Genomic DNA, 6,008 nt, shown 5'->3' on the forward strand with positions numbered 1-6,008 from the left:
AAGGAGGCACAGCCAATGACGAACTGCCAATTACTGGGGGTGGGGGGGACATCAACCAAATATCAAAGTGGGAGAACTCTGAAGGACTATCTGTACTCCAGAGCTTCCCGTGGGATTAGTCGGATGCTAGATTCAGCTGAAACTCTCTCTGCCTCTCCTGCCCTAACTTGCTCTCTCACTTCCTTACAGACTTCTCCTGAGAGCGCTACCTCAATGAATCATTTGTACAAGGACCCCATCACAGGCTCTGTTCTAAGAGTTTCTGACCTAAGACAGCATCCTACAGAAGTTCCTTTTGTATAGGTCCATGATATACAACTCTCCCCATTTTTGTTTTCCTGAAACTGTCCATTTCTTCCTTAGTCGTGAGAGGTAGCTTTGCAGGGTACACAAGTTTAGATTGACATCTATTTTCTTCTTAGCACTTTAAAGAGATCATTTCAAATAAGCACATGAAATGATGTTCAGCATCATTAATCATGAAGGAAATGCAAATTAAAACCACCACAACAGATTACTTCACATCCACTAGGATGGTAATAATCAAATAGATGGACAATAATGCGTGTCAGCAAGGATGTGGAGTAATTGAAACCCTTACATATTGCTGGTGGAATGTAAAATAGTGTAGTTATTTTGGAAAGAAGTCTGGCTGTTCATCAAAAATTTCAACATAGAATAAGAAACAAGGATATATTGTACAGCACAGGGAATTATAGCTATTATCTCGTAATAACTTTTTTTTTAAAATAAATTTATTTATTATTTATTTTTATTTTTGGCTGCACTGGGTCTTTGTGGCTGTGCATGGGCTTTCTCTGGTTGCGGCGAGCGGGGGCTACTCATTGCGGTGGTTTCTCTTGTTGCGGAGCGTGGGCTCTAGGTGCGCAGGCTTCAGTAGTTGTGGCTCGTGAGCTCTAGAGTGCAGGCTCAGTAGTTGTGGTGCACGGGCTTAGTGGCTCCGCGGCATGTGGGATCTTCCCAGACCAGGGCTCGAACTAGTGTCCCCTACGTTGACAGGCGGATTCTTAACCACTGCGCCACCAGGGAAGCCCCTCATAATAACTTTTAATGGAGTATAATCTGTAAAAATACTGAATCACTATGCTGTATACCTGAAACTAATATAAGATTGTAATTATACTTCAATAAAAAATTCAACATAGAGTTATCATACCCAGCAATTCTACTCCTAGACATATCTCCAAGAGAAATTAAAACATTTCCACATAAAAACTAATATATGAATGTGCATAGTAGCATTATTCGTAATAGTGAAAAAGTGGAGACAACTTAAATGTCCATCAGCTCATGAATGGATGAACAAAATGTGTTATATCCATACAATGGCATATTATTCAGAAAAAAAAAAGAAAAGAAAAGAAAAACAAATGAAGTACTGATACATTCTTCAACATGGGTGAACCTTGAGAACATGCTAACTGAAAGAAACCAGATACAAAAGACCACATATTATGTGATTCTGTTTATATGAAATGTTCAGAATAGGCAAATCTATAGAAACAGAAAGCACATTGGTAATTGCTTAGGGCTGGGGTGAAAAGAGGGAGAAAATGGGTATGGAGTTCCTTTTAGGGGGGATGAAAATGTTCTAAAACTGAGTATGACATGGAAATAACCTAAATGTTCATCGACAGATGAACAGATAAAGAAGATGTGGTACATATATACAATGGAATATTACTCAGCCATAAAAAAGAATGAAATAACTCCATTCACAGCAACAATGATGGACTTAGAGATGATAATACTAAGTGAATTAAGTCAGAAAGAGAAATACAAATTCCATGTGATATCACTTTTGTGTGGAATCTAAAATATGGCACAAATGAATTTATCTACAAAACAGAAACAGACTCACAGACATAGAGAACAGACTTGTGGTTGCCAAGGGGGAGGGGGTGGGGAGGGATGAACTGGGAGTTTGGGATTAGCAGATGGAAACTATTATACATAAAATGGATAAACAACAGGATCTTACTGTATAGCATGGGGAACTATATTCAATATCCTGTGATAAACCATAATGGAAAAGAATATGAAAAAAAAATTATAGGACTTCCCTGGTGGTGCAGTGGTTAGGAATCCACCTGCCAATGCAGGGGACATGGGTTTGAGCCCTGGTCCAGGAAGATCTCACATGCTGCGGAGCAAATAAGCCCATGTGCCACAACTACTGAGCCTGTGCTCTAGAGCCCACAAGCCACAACTACTGAAGACCACGTGCCTAGAGCCCATGCTCTGCAACAAGAGAAGCCACTGCAATGAGAAGCCCACACACCACAATGAAGACTAGCCCGCACTCGCAGCAACTAGAGAAAGCCCATGCGCAGCAACGAAGACCCAACGCAGCCAAAAATAAATAAATAAATAAATTAATTAATTAAAAAAAAACAGTGGTTACTAAAAACAAAAAAAGTTATGTATACTTATAACTGAATCTCTTTGCTGTACAGTAGAAATTAACACAACATTGTAAATCAAGTATACTTCAATAAAATAAATTTAAAAATAAAACTGGGGGCTTCCCTGGTGGCGCAGTGGTTAAGAATCTGCCTGCCGGGCTTCCCTGGTGGCGCAGTGGTTGAGAGTCTGCCTGCCAATGCAGGGGACATGGGTTCGAGCCCTGGTCTGGGAGGATCCCGCATGCCGCGGAGCAACTGGGCCCGTGAGCCACAATTGCTGAGCCTGCGCGTCTGGAGCCTGTGCTCCGCAACAGGAGAGGCCGCGATGGTGGGGGGCCCGCGCACCGCGATGAAGAGTGGCCCCCGCTTGCCGCAACTGGAGAGGGCCCTCGCACGGAAACGAAGACCCAACACAGCCGTAAATAAATAAATAAATTAAAAAAAAAAAAAAAAAAAAAAAAAGAATCTGCCTGCCAATGCAGGGGACACGGGTTCAAACCCTGGTCCGGGAAGATCCCACATGCTGCGGAGCAACTAAGCCCGTGCGCCACAACTACTGAGCCTGCGCTCTAGAGCCTGCGAGCCACAACTACTAAGCCCACGTGCCACAACTACTGAAGCCCGTGAGCCTAGAGCCCATGCTCTGCAACAAGAGAAGCCACTGCAATGAAGAGTAGCCCCCGCTCACCACAACTAGAGAAAGCCTGCACACAGCAACAAAGACCCAATGCAGCCAAAAATAAATAAATTTAAAAAATAAAAATAAAAATAAATAAATAAATAAATAAATAAAACTGTGTTCATAATTGTGCAACCTTATGCATATACTAAAAACATTGAGTTGTATAATTTAAATGGGTGAATCATATGTCATGTGAATTATATTTCAATAAAGCTACTTAAAAAAAGATATCAATTCAGTAATTGGATTCTTTGGTATCTACCCAAACGAACTGAAAACTTATGTCCACACAAAAACCTGCCAAAGGCTGTTTATAGCAGCTTTATTCATAATTGCCAAAAGTTGGAAGCAACCAAGATATCCCTCAGTAGGTGATGGATAAACAAACTGTGGTATATCCAAACAGTAGAATATTATTCAGTGTTAAAAAGAAATGAGCTATCAAGCCATGAAAAGACATTGTAACAAATGTACCACTCTGGGGACTTCCCTGGCAGTCCAGTGGTTAAGACTTTGCCTTCCAATGCAGGGGGTGCAGGTTCAATCCCTGACTGGGGAGCTAAGATCCCACATGCCTCGTGGCCAAAAAATCAAAACAGAAAACAGAAGCAATATTGTAACAAATTCAATAAAGACTAAAAATGGTCCACATCAAAAAAAAAAAAAAAATCTTAAAATAAAATGTACCACTCTGGTGTATGTGTGGGGGGAAAATATATAGGAACGCTCTGTACTTTCTGTTCAATTTTGCTGTGAACCTAAAACTGCTCCAAAAATAAAATCTATTTTTATTAAAAAATAATAAAATTATATTATTATATTATATTATAATTAAATTAAAAATAAATTTTAAGTTAAATTAAAAATAAAATTATATTAAATAATAATAAAATCTAAGATTCCTCTCTTCCATCCTCTGTATTCTCCCCTTCTGGAGTTCTGATAGGCATGTGCTGGACCTTCTCATCCTACCCTTCTTGTTTTGTAACTTCCCTTTCATATTTTCCATCCTCTTGCCTCTTTCTCTTTTCATTCTGGATAATTTCTTTCTTCATCTTTGTATAACCTCTGCTTAACCCTTCCATTAAGTTTTTTTCCACTTATTATTTTGGGGTAATTGTAGATTCGTATGCAGTTTTAAGAAATAACATAGAAAGAGCCCATGTACTCTTTACTCAGTTTCCCCCAATGGTAACATCCTGCAAAACTATAACACAGTATCATAACCAGGGTACTGGCATTGATACAGTCAGCTGTAGAAACATCTCCATCATGCAAGGATTGCTTAGGTTGCCCTCTTATACCCACGCCCACTCCCCTCCCACCTCTACCCCTCCTTAATTGCTAGCAACCACTAATCTGTTCGCCATTTCTATAATTTTGCCATTACAAGAATGTTGTATAAATGGAATCATACAGTGTGTATTCTTTTTGAATCAACTTTTTCTGCTCAGCATAATTCTCTGGAGATTCATGCCTTTATTTTATTTTTCTGAGCATTTCTTTTTTTAATCATGAATGGGTGTTGAATTTTTTTAAATGCTTTTTCTCCGTCAATTGATATGATTATGTGGTTTTTCTTCTTTAGTCTGTTAATATGGTGGATCACATTGATTGATTTTTGAGTATTGAACCAGCCTTGCACCCCTGGAACTCCAGTTGATCACGGGACACCATTCTTTTTATATATTGCTGAATTCTATTTGCTGATATTTGTTAAGGATTTTTACATCTGTATTTATGAGGGTTATTGGTCTGCCTATTGAGTTTTTATTTCATCAATTATACTTTAAAAAAATTTAAATTTTATATTGGAGTATAGTTGATTTACAGTGTTGTGTTAGCTTCAGGTGTACAGCATAGTGATTTAGTTATACATATATGTATATCTATTCTTTTTCAGATTCTTTTACCATATAGGTTATTACAGAATACTGAGAAGAGTTCCCTGTGCTATACAGTAGGTCCTTGTTGATTATCTGTTGTATATATAGCAGTGTATATATGTTAATCCCAAACTCCTAATTTATCCCTCCCCCCACCCCAACAATTATAATTTTTAATTATATTTAATTAAATGTTTTAATTTCTAAACATTCTACTTAGTTTGCTTCAAAAACTGCCCTGTTATGGACAATTTCTTGTTGCTTTCTCATTTCTGTGTTTCTGTAGTGATAATAGATTGTGAGCCCATATTTACTTATCTTGATCTGGGGGAATACCAACGGCTTACATTGGGGATGATTTCCTCCAAGTAGAATTACATTTCTTTCTGCTGGGGGTCAGAGAACCAGTCTCCTGGGGTCCCTTCAGCTGCCTTTGTACACTCCCATTAAAATTTCAGGCCCAGCTCCCCACACACCTCTTTTGTTGCTGGTCCAAGGCTCAGTCTCCTGACTGCAGGGCTTCTGTCAGCATTTACTGTCCAGGCAACTCTGCCTTTCAGGAATTTTCCCCTTTGAAGGCTTCTCTCTATTTCTTGCAAACCCAGAAAAGCAGCACAAACAATGGTTTTTGTTTTTGTGGGAGGTCATCTAAGAATTTCTAGTCCACCACAGTGCTGGCAGCAGAATCAGATTCCATTTCACATCTATCAGAACGGCAAACACTTTAATACCTGACACGTCAAGTGTTGAGGACTTGAGCAAATTAAACTCTTATGCATTAGTTGTTGGAGCATAAATTGGGACAACCATTTTGGAGAGCTAGTTGTTATTATCTAGAAAAACATAAGTTGCACATTTCCTACATTCTACTCCTGGTATATACTCTAGAGAAGCTCTTCCACACATGTCCTAATATACAAGTATAAGAACATCTGTCATGCACTGTTTATAAGAGAACTCAGTGGAAACAATGTTCATTTAAGAGCATACATTATGGTATATTTAGGCACTGGA

This window comes from Balaenoptera acutorostrata, chromosome 12, assembly GCF_949987535.1.
Source record: "Balaenoptera acutorostrata chromosome 12, mBalAcu1.1, whole genome shotgun sequence".
NCBI lineage: Eukaryota > Metazoa > Chordata > Mammalia > Artiodactyla > Balaenopteridae > Balaenoptera > Balaenoptera acutorostrata.